Source organism: Anthonomus grandis, chromosome 4 (genome assembly GCF_022605725.1).
Source record: "Anthonomus grandis grandis chromosome 4, icAntGran1.3, whole genome shotgun sequence".
In the NCBI taxonomy this organism is placed as follows: domain Eukaryota; kingdom Metazoa; phylum Arthropoda; class Insecta; order Coleoptera; family Curculionidae; genus Anthonomus; species Anthonomus grandis.
In genome coordinates, this window is record NC_065549.1 from 4,547,907 (window position 1) to 4,566,477 (window position 18,571).

Below are 18,571 nucleotides of genomic sequence, written 5' to 3' on the forward strand. Positions count from 1 at the left end.
CTCACTAATTGCCTATAACTCATAAAACACACCAAATATAAATTTGAAAATTTGTGTTCACATTCCTTACTTAATTCGACTAAAAACGTGTTTCAACAAATTGACTAGACAGATATTTTAGCATTTTTCAATAAATGTACAGGGTGTTGCGAAAAAACAATTAATTTATGCAAAAAAATTTTTTTTACAAGATTTCTACAAACTACCTATAGTATTGTGCATAAATATAGCAACAAGCGATGTTTTCAAAAATATTATTTACTCCTTTATTTATTCCATATTATTTCTTTACTTTTAAGTACACACCTCTGTATTATTTATAAATATACCGAGATATCATAAGAATGCCAATGCAGAGTAAGAAACTTCATGTTTGTTTATTTAGACAATGTGCATAAATATAGCAACATTCTTGTTTCGCATTTATTTTATCAGTTAAATATCGATTTACCTGCTGTAAAGTTGTTATTTTTAAATCTCAGAATTAACTTAAAATGGGTCGCTCAAAAACCGTATCTGGTGATGTAAGAAAAATTATTGTGGAGCATTACGAAAATGGAGTTAGGCAGAGTGACATAGCAAGAAGCTTACGGCTTCACAGGTAAATCGTATCCAGAGTTTGCAAAAAATTTCGCCTTACTGGAACAGCTGCACCGGCGCCCATTCCTGGTAGACCCAGAAAAACAAATTTGAGGATGGATAGGCAGCTGCTATGAATTTCCAAAGAAAATCCTTTTTTGTCTTCTTCCCAAATTTTAGCAAAATTAAAAGAGGGTGGAGGAGTAAACCTCAGTTCCAGTACCGTAAGGAGAAGATTACTTGATGCCAACTTACCTGCTCGTCGTCCCGCCAAAAAACCGTTACTCTCAAAGAAGAACGCCAAGGCTCGTTTTCACTTTGCCCAATCTCATGTCCACTGGTCTGTAGCTGATTGGAAGAAAGTCGTATTTAGTGATGAATCTAAATATAATTTATTCAGGACTGATGGAGTGATGCACGTCAGACCCCCAGTGAACGAAGATTAAACAAAAAGTACATTTGCCCTATAGTTAAACATGGAGGGCGAAATATTCTTGTATGGGGATGTTTCTCGGCTCGTGGCATGGGACCCATAGTAAGAATAGTGGGCAAAATGGATCGTTTCATGTACAAAGACATTGCGCAAACACATTTAGTGCCATATATGGATGAAGTCATGCCAGTAACAGCCATATTTCAGCATGACAACGATCCAAAACATGCTTCTCAATTTGTTAAGAGGTGGCTATCCGATGAAAAAATAAATGTAATGGTCTGGCCATCTGAATCGCCAGACCTAAACCCTATAGAGAATTTATGGCATTACATTGACACCAAAATCAGGCACCTAACATGCTCTAATACAAATATTCTCTTTGTAATAGTGGAAAAGGCTTGAAAAGAAGTGAACAATGACTATATTATGAAATTAATTGAGTCTATGCCAAGACGATGTGTAGATGTTATAAAGGAGAAGGGGTACTACACGAAATATTGAATTGATTTTAATTTAGTTGGGTTATATTTTTTTAGAATAAAAACTATTTTTTGTTGCTATATTTTTGAATAATAAATTTGCATAAAACAATTTGGTGTTTTATTTATTATGATACAAAAAAATATGATAATATGAAAATATAAACAGGCTCTAACCATTCTTGTAAATACTATATAAACCTTACTTATAAAATAGATACTAAAAAATATATAACAGGAACGTTCAATGTTGCTATCTTTTTGCACAATACTGTATATATCAAAAAATACTCAATATAAAAATTCGTATTTTACTTTCCCCAAACAATTTGACTAGACACCTATTTAAGCGTTTTTTAAAAAAAGTACAGGGTGTTAAAAAAGATGTTTGTAGAAAAAATTGTAATTAAGATGTTAATTAATTCTGATTAAGTTTTCTTAAAAATGGTAAATTATATAATACTATTGGGTCAAATTTGTTTTTACGAAAGCTTATTTTTATAAACATATATAAACCAAAGATTGTAATATATATTTTTTTGTAAATACTACCTGAAATTTTACAATTTTTTTTGTATGGGATTTTTCATTTTCTAGGTTACCTTTATTTAATATATCTTGACACTGATAATGTTCATAGTGACCAACATCAAAAGGACACAACTTCTATAAAAATGACGGTCACCAGGCAGCGGTTATTTTTGCTCATGGTGGCCATTTGCATTAGCAGTCCAGGTATTTTTATTAAATTCGTAATTATAAGCAATTACCCCTTAGCTATTCCCTTTTTGCGAAAAAATGAATGCCTTTTTTGACGATTTTTTTAAGCCCTAAATGCCTTAAATGAAGCCTTAAAAAAATTATAAAATTAATTTCTTGAAAGACAAAACAAAATATTACTTAACAAGCCTGAAATACGTAAGTAAAATTATTACAAAAGTGAACCCGAAAATGCCATAATAATATAATTATGATAATAGATAAAAAAACTCTTGATAATGGTTTACAAAAGTCTGTTTGAGTCCATCTTAAGATATGGTATTTTGGTATGGGGAGAAATGTATGCAAGTAACTTTTAGCCACCTCAAATAGTTCAAAATTATATAGTTAAAATACTCTTAAAAATTTAGACTATATTCGACTTCCCTACTCTACTTACCAGAGATTTTGAATGTAAAGATCTTTGTATATAATGGAGGTATGCAACTCCAAAAATAAAAAGTAATATTGTAAGATATAACTACCAGACCAGAATGTTAACGAGCCAAATGCTGAACATACCTCCATCAAAGAAAAGAATAAACCAAAGATTTGTCACTTATTTAGGTCCCAAACGCTTTAATATGATACCAAATGATATGAGAAATATCCCAACGAGGAAAAAAATTTATTTTCTTACTTAAAGACCGCTTATTTATTAACGAAACTATGTTTTTGGAAGTTTTTTAATTTTTTTGTTTTTTATATTATTAGTAGATATGTATATGTATAAGAATATGGTCTTTTAATGTATGGTGTGAGTATGATAAAAAATATTATAATTTGTATTATGTAGGGAAATTATAAACTGATGATAGAGAGACCGGCTTCGGATCACTAGTTCTTTTATTTTATTCGCGACGGTACTTTATACTGACGTAATTAAGTGTGTTTTCATGAATTACGAGTTTTACTTATAACGAACATGTCCGCCGAAAATAATAATACTGACTCTCCGACATGTATTTTAGCTATTTTTCTTTTTTTTTTGGAAAGAGCTATAGTATGGCTCCATTGTCTTAAAAAAATATATTATTATTTTTTTAGAGTAAAAAGAATTAAAATATAGGTACTTACATTTATTTGAGTAGATAAAGATTTATTTGCACAAACATGCACAATACAGGTGCGTGTACAGTTAAAATTGTAGGAATAGTGGTAAAAAATGTATATTATATTTTGTTAATATGTACAGGCTGTCCCAAATTCAAGGGTGACCATTGGAATCTCGGAAACCGTAAGAGTTACGTGGTCGGGTAAATAGAGGCAAAGTTGCGCTTAATAAAATTACGTTTAAAAAATTTTAAAATTCCGGATACTTTCGGATTTATCCGAAAAAAAACGAAATTTGTCAAAATCATTTTTACCTTCTACCGACTTTATTTAAAGAGATATCGAAAACTAAAAACAGTTTTTCATTGCCACTTTTTATGCTCTGCAACATGACGCAAAAAAATAATAATCCAACGTTTCGTTTTTTTTCGATCATCATCAACTTTATTTTTTCGTATGGGTGTCATATTGGATTTTCTCATTTTTAAAAAGTATGTTTAATTGCCTTTAAAATGAGGTATCACACTTGCATTTCCGATTTCTCCTTCTAGTACTTCCCATAAGCACTCAATGGGATTTTTTTAAAAATTTTGTAGAACATTTTTTGTACAAAATTTAAAAAATTTTGTAGACAAAACTATACATAAAAAGCAAAACACACAAATATAGAAACCAAAATACAAGTACTAAATAAATATATACAAAACTGGGTACAAAAGACATAAATGTACCTGGTCAAATTTCTTATACTAAATGTAAAAAGTAAGAAAATAGGAAAGTAAATAAAAATAGTAACAAGAAAGTAAAATAAAAAAGTAACAAAAATAGTCAAAAATATTAATACAATGTTTAAAAAGTCATAAAAAATTTAAAAATATTGCTATTCTACATCGTAAAAGATTGAATAATTAGCCAGTGCGTGCATGATACTCAAAAATAACTATTAAAAAAAAAATCATCTACTGCATATAAAACTCTCTTCAGTAAATATGACTTCAAAGCATTGCTAAATCAAGGAAAAGATGTCAGCGATTTAATTTCTAAAGGCAGATGATTGTGCATTTTTTTAGCTCCGTAAAGAATAGAGCTTTTTATTAATTCTGACCTTGGGATTGGCACATAAAGATCATGCTCTGCGTTTCGAAGTGGATAATTGCGAGATGGTCTATTAGGAATTTCTGATATATGCTTGCAAACCAAGCAAATAGATTCAAGAATGAATAAAGATGGAAGAGTTAATATTTTAAATCTTTTAAACATTTCTTGGCAGTGAGCTCGCCGATCAAGTCCTAGTAAATAGCGAACCGTTCTGTTTTGTAGTTTAAAAATGCGCTCAAACTGAGTCACACAACATGTGCCCCAGAATGGAAGGGCGTAACGAAGATGGGACTCAAAAAGGGCATAATACACTGTTCTTGATGACGAAAGATTTAATTCCCTGGAAACTGATCTTATGGCAAAACAAGTTGAACTGTTTAGATAAAACATTGATATGTAATTCCCACTTCAAAGAGCTGTCAACAATAAGTCCCAAAAATTTCACAGATGACATGGTCGTATCAACCTTTACAAGCTGACTTCTGTAGCTAAAATAGGACTTAAGATAGTATGGTTTACACAATCAAAAGCCTTGAAGAAATCACAGAAGATAGTTGCTGTTGAATGATGATTGTTTATACTGGAGTAAACACTGTTAAAAAGGGAGAACATAGCATCATTAGTGCATTTATTACCCAAGAAGCCAAATTGATGGGGAGTATCAATCTTTCTATGATCTTCGATAATGTTGGAAGGAAAGCGATTGGACGATAATTTGAAGCTTGCTCTTTATCTCCTCCTTTATGCAAGAGAATAATTATTGCACTCTTAAGGCAGTTAGGAAAGACCTCATTTTGAAATGATTTGTTAATTAGGTTTCTCAGATGGTTTAAGATGTTATCAGGCAGATTTGAGAACATTTTCAGAGTAAGACCATCTGTACCAGATGATAATTTGTTTCTTATTTCATTTATTGTACTTTGAAGCTCTGTTATTATATTAGTACAGGGGTAAAAAAGAAACTATGTAAGTTTACATTAGAGAGATATGAAAGTGGTTAGGTTTTTAACCACGTTTACAAAGTAATCGTTAAGATCCTCAGGTGAAGAGAGGATAGTGCGAGTCGAAGAAGGCTTATTTCTTAATTCGTTAACAATAGACCATGTTTCTTTAGCAGCGTTAACAGAATTAGCCAGCCTGTTATTATAATAAATATCTTTTGCGGCTTTTATTGCTTTTCGATACAATTTCCTGTATAGCCTTACATAATTATGAAAAAATATGCTGTCCGAAAATTTTTTTAGGTATGATAAAGAGCGCATGTTCCTTGCAGACACGCGTAAGCCTTTAGTGGACCAGGGTTTATGATGCTTAATTTTGATGGGTCTATAAGGAAAGGACTTATTCGCAATACTCCACAAGGTCTTTACAAATCTAGAAAACTCACCGTCGATATCATCAGATATAAGACCCCAGTCAGCTGTTTGGCATAGATTCTTGAACTTCAATAAAAAATTTTTACCAAAAATACGGCCTAATTTACAAAAATTATTTTTGCTTAAAGTGTCAATAGTAAATCTGGCCAATACAGCTTCATGGTCAGAAAAACCTGAATTGAGAACAGTACAATCAACGAAGTTCAGAGTAAAAGATGACACGATATAGTCAATGGTGCTGGAACTATTTTTAGTAATTCTGGTTGGTGAATTTACATGCATTAAAAAACCCATCGAATCGAAAATAGACTGAAGAGATTCTTGAGTAACACACACTGGAGTAGTCGTAGTCAATATTGAGGTCGCCACAATACAATATACAATACAATACAATATATTAATTCAATTTTACAAAATATAAATCATTCAATAGCAAATAGACAGCAATACAATAGTCTATATTGGTACAATATCCCATTAACAAAATTACCTTAATATTATTGTAGCGTCTATCACGGAATGGAACATTTCACTAGACCGTTAGCTTGGCCTGTATCGAAATTTCCCATCCCTCGACCTGTGTGGCAGTTTTCTGCTATTAAGTATAAATAATTAAAATGAAACCATATCATAACATTAAAATAATCTATATAATACATGCTAATATGCCCCAAAATAGTTAATTCCATCTATATACAAAAGAAATAATTCCTATAAAGAAAAGCGCAAGAGAGGAGACAAGGAGACAAAACAACCTGGAATGAAACAGCAGAAACGAGAGAAGCATTGGAAGAAGAGTCTTTCTGTTCTTCTAATATTATTTTTATAGTGTAATACACATTTATCTACTGCGTTTCGTTCTTTTTTTTTTACATTAATCTTTTAAAGTGTTCGTAATGGTAAATGACGAAGTTTTTTATCTCAAAATTTAAACCTTTTCTATGCTTATTTACTTCGACTTTAGACCTTAGGCCTGTGGGCAGAAGCTTAAGAAATTTGGGAAGTAGAAACAGCATATTTCTTTGCAAGTGTAATTTGCTGAAAAAGTGCGATTGCAAATCCTTGTTTGTTTTAGGACGAGTATAATACTGATGGTCTAGTTCCCTAAAAATATCTTTAACCTTTCTGTAGTAACAAAGACGTGCACTCACAAACAATCCTCTTAAATTTAGTACATTTAGTTCCGAATAAAGGTTGATTGTAGGATATTGATTGCTTTTGCTTAGGATAATCTTAAGTATTTTATTTTGGCATGCCTCTAACATTCGCATGGCATTATCATTCAGACCACCCCAAATTACTAAGCAATATCTTAAAATTGATTCTACTAGTGAAGTATATACTATTTTTAGTGTTTTCAGTGTTTTTTTATCTTAAATATTACGAAGCTGATAAAATTTATAATAAAGTTTTCTAAGTTTTTTGGACGTTTCAAAAGCATGTTCATTCCAGCGTAGATACTGGTCAATGTATAAACCTAGGTATTTAATTTTATTAACTTTTTGTATGCAAGGACAAGGACAGTTGTTATTTAATAAATTACAAGTTGGGTTGTGAATTTCAATATTACTTTTTTTAGGTTGATCACTAGTTGTCAAAGAGAAAGCTATAAATTTGGTCTTTGTTATATTTAGGGTGATTTTGTTTTCATTTATCCAGTTTTGAATTACATAAAGGCCTTGCTCTGCTTTCGAGTATACACCATCCCAGCTGTCTGTGAATGTGACTGCAGTATCATCGGCGTAGCAAATAACCGAACTATCTTGTAGTAATTTTCCCAAATCATTAATATAGATTAAGAATAAAATTGGACCCAGGACTGTCCCTTGAGGAACTCCAGTATTTACAACCATATCACTACTTAGGATATCATTACATCGCACTTTTTGCACTCGATTTTCCAAGTAGAATCTAAAAAGCTCCAGAGCTTGACCTCTTACTCCAACATTTTCTAATTTATTTAACAGCAAGGTATGGGAGACTGTATCGAAAGCCTTTGCAAAGTCCGTATATACTGTAAGACATTTCTTATTTTCTTGCATATCTGACATAATTTTTTTAAACCAAAAAAATATTGCATCGTCGGTGCTTTTATTAGATCTAAAACCAAATTGTGCATTAAAAATTATATTTTGTGATTCAAAAAATGAAATTAGGCGAGTCTTGACACATTTTTCCCATATTTTTGAAAAGTTACTTAGTAGAGATATGGGCCTGTAGTTTGTCATTTGATATGGATCGCCGTTTTTAAAAATTGGAATTACTATAGCATTTTTCCACTCTATAGGGATCTTAGATGTCTTAAAGATTAAGTTAATTATATGTGCTAAGGGATCTAAAATATATACATGAATTGTTTTAATTAATCTAACAGTTATACCATCCTCGCCAGGAGATGAATCTGTTTTTAAGGAGTTAATGTGCATTATAAGTTCTTTGTTATTTACTGCTCCTAAAAAGAGAGTTTTATCTATATTATTTTTATTGTCGTTATTGCGTTGATTTTTTGAAATAATGTTATTTGCCATTGTTTCTCCAATTTTTGAAAAGAAGTTATTAAAAAGATTAGAGGTTTGTTCTTTATTTGTTACAATATTGCCGGTTTCATCTTTAATTGTTATCACCTCTTTTTCATTATTTTTATTTGTCGCTTCGCTAATAATTTTCCACACCTTTTTGTAATTTTTGCCTGCATCCTGTATTTGAGTTTTATAATACTGAAATTTAGTTTTTTGAATTAATTTATGTAAAAAGTTTCTGTATTTTTTATACTGTTCCTCTCTCTCGATGGTAAAATTTTTTAACAATTGTTGTTTTAAAGCATCTCGATGTTTGATAGAGTTAATTAATCCCGAAGAAATCCAAGGTTTGAGCCTTTTAAATTTTTTTTGACAGTGAAATTAGTTGTGCATTTTTGATATGGTTTTCCAGAGTAAACATAAATTTTTCATAGGCCTGCTGAGCATTGTCCAAGGTGATACAGTCTGCCCACTTCTCTTGAGACAGTTGCAATTTTAGTTTTTCGTAGTTTATTTTTTTAATATTTTGTTGTGCTGGTTTATTTACTGTCTTACCTAATTTTATATTAGAAGTTAAACCTATTAAGTAATGATCAGTAATATCGGTTTGAAATATAAATGGAGTTGGTTTAGATATTAATTGTTTGTCGTAACGCAAAAATATGTGATCTATGCAGCTTGATGACACTGCAGTCACGCGGGTAGCCTTGTTTACACAAGAAAAAAGACCATTTTCGTTCATTAAATTTATATATTCCGTGGTTTTTAAAGAGACTCGGTCTAAAATATTAATGTTTATATCGCCAATAAATATAAGTGATGATTACCTAAAGTGCCAAGATATTGCTCTAAGTCGTTTAAAAAAACATCTAAATTAGTTGAGGGAGGTCTATAACAACAAGTCATGCAAATAAAAAACACTATCCATTTTCATGCCTACTTGTATACATCTTGTTTCAGAAAAAGATATTATGTTTGTTAAATATTTTATATTATTTTTAATGTATACAACTAGGCCATCATTCTTATTAAATTGGGAATTATTATAGATTAAATTAAAATTGGGTAGATTAAAAAGACTTACTTCATCCTCCTCCAAACAAAAGGTCTCCGATAAAACTAAAACATCGATATTTTCAGGCTTAATTGACTCAATTAATAGCGCCAGTTTATCAAAATTCTTTCTCAAGCTTCTGACATTTAAGTGAATTATTTTTAACTTGTCCTCGCCCTTAATGAACTCTTTTACCTCTCCAGCCGTCCCCAAATATGGTGTCTCATACCCCTCGCTCTCCTCTATCGCTCCCAAAAAATTTAACATAAAAAATTACCTAGAAACAAGATAATAACAATAATGAAGACAGTAGAAACAAAATATATAATTTTCCCCAGGAAAAAGAACTTGTATCAACAACCAGATATTGAAAAAAAATAAACTATTAAGAATGTTTGCATTCGCTCGCGTAATAAAAAGGTAATAATATATTTAAAAGAAAAATTCCCTAATTATAGGCATCTCCAGTAAAGTCTTCCAGATCTTTAATTCGGTGATTTTTTCCATCTTCCATTCTAATGAATACACTTCCATCCCTTGTGAAAACCCTTTTCAAGTCAACCTTCTCCTGAGCAGTTTTATACAAAAAAAGTCTTGACTTCGTTAATTCTTCCATCAAACCAATTTTAGTGCCTTTGAGGTTCCTCTTGTTTTTTAAAATATTGATTTTTTTGTGATAATCGGCAAATTTCACTATTACCGGACGTGGTTTATCTCTGTTTTCTCCACACAAAATTAATTTACTTTTTAGAGGCATGGATTCTAGCAAGCTTAGAAGTTTTAGACAGAAAGTCCGTACATCAGCGTCAGGTGTTCTATAAACACAAATAACAATATAGAAGTCATATAACTTATGGTGAACGATGGAAAATTCAAAAACTTTTTCAGATAATTAGTTATCAAACTTAGTTACTGGTGAAAAATCGGGGATTGTAGACGTTATCATAGTACCTCCATGGGATAAATCACTTCTGTTAAATCTTGCTATTGTAGTGTAATTTTTAATAAAGACAGGTTCGTCTATGTTTAATAAATGTTCAGTTATAGCAACAATTTCTGGAAAATTTAGCTCTTCCAAGAAAAGAAATAGATCATTAGTTTTGTGTCTTAAGGACTGAATATTAAGTAGAAATACACTAAGAGCTTGCTATTGTCCGATTTATCAGAGGGTGCTTGATCCAGTGCTTGTTTAAAAAAAAAACTGTATCAAATACAGAGTATTTTATACCTTCAGTTTATTTAAAATCAATTTATTTGGAAATCCCATTGATATATCTTCCTCTCTTGCACTCATGGAGTTCTTATGGGAAGTACTAGAAGGAGTAATCGGACATGCAAGTGCGATACCTCATTTTAAAGGCAATTAAAAATACTTTTTTAAAATTAAAAAAATCCAATAAGAAAAAATAAAGTTGACGATGATCGAAAAAAAAAACGAAACGTCAGATTTTTTTTTGCGTCATATTATAGCAAGAAAGTGGCAATAAAAAATTGTTTTTAGTTTGTCGATATCTCTTTAAATAAAGTCGGTAGTAGGTAAAAACGATATTGACAATTTTCGATTTTTTTTCGGATAACTCCTAGAATTTTAAAATTTTTTAAACGTCATTTTATTAAGCTCCAAACTGCGCAACTTTGCCTCCATTTAACCGACCCCGTAACTCTTACGGTTTCCGAGATCCTAATGGCCACCCTCGAATTTGGGACACCCCGTACATATATTTATATTTGTTGAATAAATTAAATTAAACTTTATTTAATATTATTACAAAAAAAAGTCCCAACTTAACACTTTTTCAATTTGCCTTCAAATTTCCCACAAATTTTAAGCGCACGGTATAATAGAGCAAAAATCAAATTTGGCGCCAATCCGTTTTAATAAGTTGGTTAATGTAAACCATCATTCTTTTTTTTTAAGACTTTTTGATTAACAATCAAAAGCGAAATCAATAACGTACAAAAAAGATTAACATGCACGACGGACACAATAGTTAGACCTCGAAAACGAATCACGGCTACTTAACTGGTTTAGAAAAACCACTCCTGCATGCTAATCCGTCTTATTGTTTCTTTATTCTTCCTCCATTTCTGCTGTTTTAAATAATTTTCCTGCTTACGACAGCACAAAACTAAATCAAGATCTTCGGTTCAGTATATACGCGACGGCACCGCAGTAACAACGCACGCACTGACGTTGTGCGCGTTACGTCACCGGGACGTTCTCTCTCTCGCTGGTTACATACAACATACATTCCATATCTAATCTTAGTTATTATTATTTGTATTATAATATACTACCCAAAAGTCGTTTTATTTGTTTTTTTTTTTGGTGTTGACTGCACGTAGACGATTTTATGGATGTTCATTCGCACGCAGCAAATATTTCAGTTGTCGTGTACGTCGTGATGGTTGAAATGGTGAAAAAACGATGATTTTGTTTTTTTTTTAAAGTGAATTGGTGTTGTTGGTGATTGTTGGATTACGTGCGGGAATCGCGTGTTATTGGCTTGCTTGGACTGGTAATAAAATACACCTCTTGGGGCATTTTTTTTGGAATTAATGCGCTACTGGTTTGTTAAGTTATTGCGATTGAGATGTTTTAAATAATTCTTAAAATGTTTGAAGAAATAGGGGTTTTATTCAATCTAACCTTCAATTCAAATTATATTTTAAAAAATGCAATTATTATGGAGACATTTACAGAAAAACGTTGTTTTTTAAATAAATTAATAATTTTCAAAAAAAAAGTATCAGATATTAAAAAAAATCATTTTCTGTTGTTGTCATGTTTTCAAAATATTTTCCACCCATTTGTGGTAATTTATTATTTTATTCTATTAAATTATTATTAATTAACTAACGCATTTGAAAGAAAATTCTCAGGAAGTGTTTCAGATTCTTCAAGAAATTATTTATTTTATTCCAGGCAATTAAAGTCAGGTTTTTTTGTTGTATGATTCTTTAAAATGTTTGAAGTACTAAGAATTCTCATTCATACTAACCTTCAATTCAGTTTTTCAATAAATTTTGGGCTTTATAAGTAATTTTTGAATGTTGCAGATTTTTGGATACATTCTTATTTTTATTCCAGGCATTTTTGGTTACGTTTGTGTGCCAGAAATTTGCAATATTTTCGGGTTTTTAGTCTTCATCAGTGTTTTAAAAAACATATTCGATTTCAAGCCTTTTAGGTTATTTTACATTATTTAAACTAATCCCTCATGTTTTTCTGGCTTTCGGGGTCATCTGCCAGGCATTTTAGCTAAAAGTGAATTTAAAAAAAAAATATTTAACATTTAAAAGCTACAAATTAGATTAAAATTTTATTTTAAAAAACGCAATTATTATGGAGATATTTGCAAAAAAAAATTTTTTTTTATAAATTATTATTTAAAAAAAAAATTATTTTCTGTTCTCATGTTTTCCAAATATTTTTCACGCGTTTGTGGTAATTCCTAATTTTATTCCATATTGCAGAAAAAAAATTAATAAAGGTTGAAAAATAATGAAAAAAAATACAAATTAAATTAAGACTACATTTTCTCAGAACAAATTGCTAATTTTCTAACTTACGCATTTGAAAGTAATTTCTCTGGACATGTTCCAGATTCTTTAAGAAATTATTTATTTTATTCCAGGCAATTGAAGTCACATTTCTTTTGTTTGTTTTCAGGAATTTTAACGATTTTTTTATTTAATTTTAAATATTTCTCCTAATTTTTTAATTCATAAGGAATTAAAATAAACTTCCATGTTTTTCAATTTTTTTTTAGGTCATTTTACACTATTTAAACTAATCCCTCATGTTTTCCTGGCTTTCGGGGTCATCTGCCAGGCATTTCAGCTAAAAGTAAATTTAAAAAAAAATTATTTAACATTTAAAAGCTACAAATTAGATTAAAATTATATTTTAAAAAACGCAATTATTATGGAGATATTTGCAAAAAAAAATTTTTTTTTATAAATTATTATTTAAAAAAAAAATTATTTTCTGTTCTCATGTTTTCCAAATATTTTTCACGCGTTTGTGGTAATTCTTAATTTTATTCCATATTGCAGAAAAAAAATTAATAAAGGTTAAAAAATAATGAAAAAAAATACAAATTAAATTAACACTACATTTTCTCAGAACAAATTGCTAATTTTCTAACTTACGCATTTGAAAGTAATTTCTCTGGACATGTTCCAAATTCTTTAAGAAATTATTTATTTTATTCCAGGCAAATAAAGTCAGGTTTTTGTTGTATAATTCTTAAAAGAAATCAGGATTCTCATTCAATCTAAAACAATTCAGTTTTTCAAGAAATTTTGGGCAACATTTTAATTAATTTCTGAACGTTGCAGATTTTTGGACATTCTTATTTTTTATTCCAGGCATTTTTGGTCACGTTTGTGTTTCAGGAATTTGCAATATTTTCAGATATTAAGCCTTCGTCAGTAATTTAAAAAAACATATTCGGTTTCCAGCCTTTTAAGTCATCTTACATTATTTAAACTAATCCCTGATTTTTTTCTGGCTTTCGGGGTCATCTGCCAGGCATTTCAGCTAAAATTGATTTTTTTTAAAAAATATAAATTATTTAATATTTAATATTTAAAAGATACAAATTAAATTAAAATTATATTTAAAAAAATGCAATAATTATTATGGAGATATTAGAAAAAAAAAAACATTTTTGTAAATAAATTGTTAATTTTCAAAAAAAAAAATACATTTTTTTCATAACATGAAAATAGTCGATATTTTTCCTGTTTTCTAAGTACGACTTGGACATTTTGGTAACGTTGCTTAAATGCAAACAATTTTTTTTCATAATTTATTTATTTATTAATGATGTTTTTCTATGTACAACTGCTCCGGTGGATATTTTTCATTGTACACTCTTCTTGTAATTATAAAAAGATTTATTGATAATTGATAGACGAAAGTTGCAAGTTAACTGGTTCATTATTTTTTAAGTTATGATTTCTTTTTACAAAAATAGTCCAAAAAAAAATTATTTTATCTTAAAAAATTTATAAAAAATTTAAATTAAGTGCAGTTTACTTAAAGCTTCTTGAAATTATAAAAAGGTCTATTACTAGTTGATAAAAGAAGTTTGTAGGAAAATTGGTTTATTAGTTTTTCAATTATGATTTTTTTTTCCAAAAAAAGTCCAGAAATTATTTCAGTCTAACCATAAAAATTTATAAAAAATTCAAATTAAGTGCAGTTGACTTGAACCTTTAACTGGTTTATTATTTTTTAAGTTATGATTTTTTTTCCAAAAAGAATTAAAAAATTATTTAAGTCCAAATTGAAAAATTTATAAAAAATTTCAAATGAAGTGCAGTTGACTTGAAGCTTTTCGTGATTATAAAAAGTTCTGTTGCTAATTGATAGAAGAAAGTTGCAAGTTAACTGGTTTATTAATTTTTAAGTTATGATTTTCTTCCCAAAAAGAGTTAAAAAATTACTGGAGTCCAAATTGAAAAATTTATGAAAAATTCAAACTAAGACCAATTAACTTGAAACTTTTGGTTAATATTTAGATGTTAATTTTTTATCAACGAGAGAAGGTTGTAAGTTACTTGATATTAATTATGATTTTTTTTTCCAAAAATAGTCCAAAAATTATTTTATTCTAACTTTAAAAATTTGTAAACAATCCAAATCAAGCGCAATTTACTTGAAGCTTCTTGTAGTTATAAAAAAAAATATTGCTAATCGACGGTAGAAAATCGTTAATTAATTAGTCAATTATTTTGTAAATTATGTTTTTTTTTTCCAAAAATGGTTCAAAAATTATTTTAGTAAAACTTTAAAAATTTATAAAAAATTTTATTCAAGACCAATTAACTTACAACTTCTTGTTATTATAAAGTCATTCATTGTTTATCGATGGGAGAAGGTTACAAGTTAATTGATCTAGTATTTTTTAGGTTAAAACCCTATTTTATTTTTCGAAAGCAACGCGTATCACTACGAAAATTACATAGCCATTTTTTTATCGCAAATAAGTGAAAACTCTTTAACTTTCTCGAAAATTTGTGGTAATTTGTAATTTTATTCCATATTGCAGAAAAAAAAATTATTTAAGATTTAAAAATATAAAGAAAAAAAAATACAAATTAAATTGACGCATTTGAAAGTAATTTCTCACGACATGTTCCACATTCTTCAAGAATTTTTTTATTTTATTCCAGGCAATTGAAGTCACGTTGTTTTTTGTTTGTTTGTCCAGGCATTTCAACGAATTTTTTATGTTATTTCAACCATTTTTCCTAATTCTTAGTTCAAGGGGATTTAAAATAAAATCACATGTTTTTCACTTTAAAAGTTAATTTTTCCCATATTCCAGGCTCTTTCGACTGATTTTATTTTTTTTTATGTACGTGATAGTTGAAATGATAAAAAACCGTTAAGTAAATTGCCGATTTTTCAAAAAATTATTGGATTTACTCTTTTAATTTAAAGTTATTAGGTAATTTAAAATCAAATTAAAAAATATTAGGTTTTTCCTTAAAATTCAGACTGTTATGTAATTGAAAGTAATTTTTCAGGCCTATTCTAGATTTCTAGATAAATTTTTAGTTTTATTCTAGGCATTTGAGGTATTTTTTTATATTCCAGAAATTTGTAACATTTTTGAAATATTTCTTAGGTTCTTAGTCCTTCAGCGATTACTTCTTGTATTTGAGGTAATTTTGCGGGATTTAAATTGATTTGTTATTTTTCTAGTAAATTTCCTGCAGTTTTCTACAATTGAATATAATTTTCCATTTCTTCCAGGCATTAAAAGTAATTTTTCAGAACATATTCTATGGCTTTAAATAAATTCTTTTAATAAATATAAATTTTGCAGTCATTTTTCAGTAATTGGATACAATGCCGGGACGAATTAGCCTAAATCGAGTTTTTATTAGTTACAAATTAAATACCAGGTATAAAATTAAAAAATCAGAAGAATTCAAAGTCTATTTTAAATCCCTGGAAAATATTAAAAAATTACTTTAGAATCTTCGAATTCGTGCATTATATGAATGCATTACATGAATTTAAATAAAAATGTTTTAAGGAATTAAAAAAAATTATTTTCAATACCTGAATAATAGGACAAAAATTAAAAACAATTTTTCCAAAAGTTATTTTTTCAAAATTTTGAACTGTATGCCTGAACAATCTGAAGAAAACTAAAAATTTATTTTAAATTCTCTAGTACTTATAATTTCCAGTTTTAGACATTTGAGGTACTTTTTACTTTTTGATAAATTTCAGGCATTAAAAATCACTTTTTATATTTTCCAGACTTCTAAGGTCATGTTTTGTTAATAATATATTTTTCATTTAAAAAAAATTGAGTTGTTAACACTATGAATAAAATTAAAAATATAAAACAAATAAATTATAATATATGACGATTTTTTCAGATATTATAATTTATTTGTATTATTGTTTTATGACGCCAAAATTTTTATTTTATACGAACAAAAAAAATTAAATTAAACGAGAAAAGAAAATTACAGTTTTCCCCATTTTCTTGTTAATTCAGTTTTAGTGCGAGCTAGAGTTTCTTCGGAAGTAATTTGAACCGCACGATTACGATTCTGGGTTTATATCATTTATTTTGTGTCATATTCAATTTCGAGTTCTCCGTTTGCTTCTGACGCTAGAAATTGAATTACGGGCTCTGTTAATAGGAAATTTAATATATAAGGTGACCCAAATATAAGGAAAACATGTGATTCATAATAATTATCCAGAACGTACCCTCAGCAATAAGATAAAGTCGTGTTTTATTGAAAGTATATACTGCAATGGGAAAATTTTTGAGACTTATATGTTCGTATATTAAAATTATTTAAATAAATTATTATTATTATTATTATTATTGGCAATTTTTATTATTCTGACCTCTGAATTTACCCATTGATTATATTCATTTCGACTCTGACTTTTAATTTTACACATTGATTTCCTGTTTTTTTACGTTAATTTAGTCGTTCATGCTAACTTTAACTTAGATGTTGTCAAGTAGTTTTTAAGTAATATAAAAAGTGGTTGAATTTTTCTTCAATCTTTATATAATCTTTATATTAATTTTTTATTGATTTTTATGTCAACGTTGTGAAATTCAAATTTAGTTTCAATAACTTTTTTATAGTTTTTACGTTGATTTTCATATGATTCTGAAATTTTGATATTGATTTTTTGTATAAGTTTTAAGTTTTGTAAGTTTTGAATATATACTTCGATTTTTATTTGATTTCAGCCTTTGAATTTGATTTGGTCATAAATTTTTATGTAATTGTTACATTCATTTCCATGTGTTGAAAACACCTTATACGTTGACTTGTAAAATTGATTGAAAAAAAAACATTGATTCTTTTATTGATTTTTACGTAATTTTTACACTGATTTTTATATGATTATGGATGGAAATATTTTGAAATTTTAAATCTCAACGTTTATAAAAATCTTTTTCACTTGATTTAATTTTTTTTATACTGATTTAAACTGTTGGATATTTATAGATTTCTAAGATAATAAAAACAAAAAGGTCCGCCCTACATAAGGAATAGTTTTATTTGAAAAGAAAATGAACTGAGAAATCTTCCTACTGCCAGATTAAAAATGAAGTTAATTAATGACTTAGCTACTTAAATCCGAAAATATTTGGTAGTATTTACAGCCTGAGATATTGATTGCTTCAAATTTAAAAAAAATTAAAAGTTCACTACCTGGAATAAGAAATAAATGGCTTGATGACTTAACTTCTTATTATTAAAAAAGAAAAAAAAATAGTGGTAATATCTGCCTGAAATACTAATTGTTTCAAATTAAAAAAACTACTTAAATCCCAAGAACGTAAATTTGGTAGAATTTACAGCCTGAAATAATGAGATTGATAAACTGCCTAAAATATCAAAATATTTATGGTTCAATTGCTTGCAATTAAAAAATTAATAGGCCTCACTATGTGGAATCTAATCTGAATCTATAGTTGCCCTTTTATACTGCCTGAAATGTACCCAAAAATCTATGGCTCAACTGCCTGGAATAATAAAATTATAAAATCACTATAAATTAAAAAAAATATGTTTTTTCTGGAATTTACTGCCTAAAAATATGGCAACAACTCGAAAAAAAATCTATGGCTCAATCGCCGAGAATTAGCTATTCTTTAGCCTAAAATTTAGAAGAGAATTTAAAATAATTGTAAATATATGTAGGTCTA

At 28.4% G+C, this 18,571-nt stretch overlaps 1 protein-coding gene and 1 long non-coding RNA gene across 4 annotated transcripts in view; one reads left to right on the forward strand and one right to left on the reverse strand.

Moving 5' to 3' along the window:
- The window catches only part of LOC126734852 (uncharacterized), a 93,621-nt gene extending 82,080 nt beyond the window's left edge, over positions 1–11,541 (reverse strand). The window contains exon 1 of the long non-coding RNA XR_007660188.1: positions 11,378–11,541. This is a non-coding gene — a long non-coding RNA (uncharacterized LOC126734852). The remainder of the gene's footprint in view (positions 1–11,377) is intronic.
- Positions 1–18,571, forward strand: part of LOC126734834 (high affinity cAMP-specific and IBMX-insensitive 3',5'-cyclic phosphodiesterase 8) — a 108,683-nt gene that overhangs the window by 22,676 nt on the left and 67,436 nt on the right. Inside the window, exon 1 of one of the 3 annotated variants that reach the window (XM_050438603.1) lies at positions 11,518–11,871. The exons of 1 other annotated variant lie outside the window; for it this stretch is intronic. The gene's annotated coding sequence lies outside the window, so the exon portion shown is untranslated. Of the gene's footprint in view, positions 1–11,517; positions 11,872–18,571 lie in introns of those variants that run through there. One more of the 3 variants, XM_050438602.1, reaches the window with a different exon arrangement.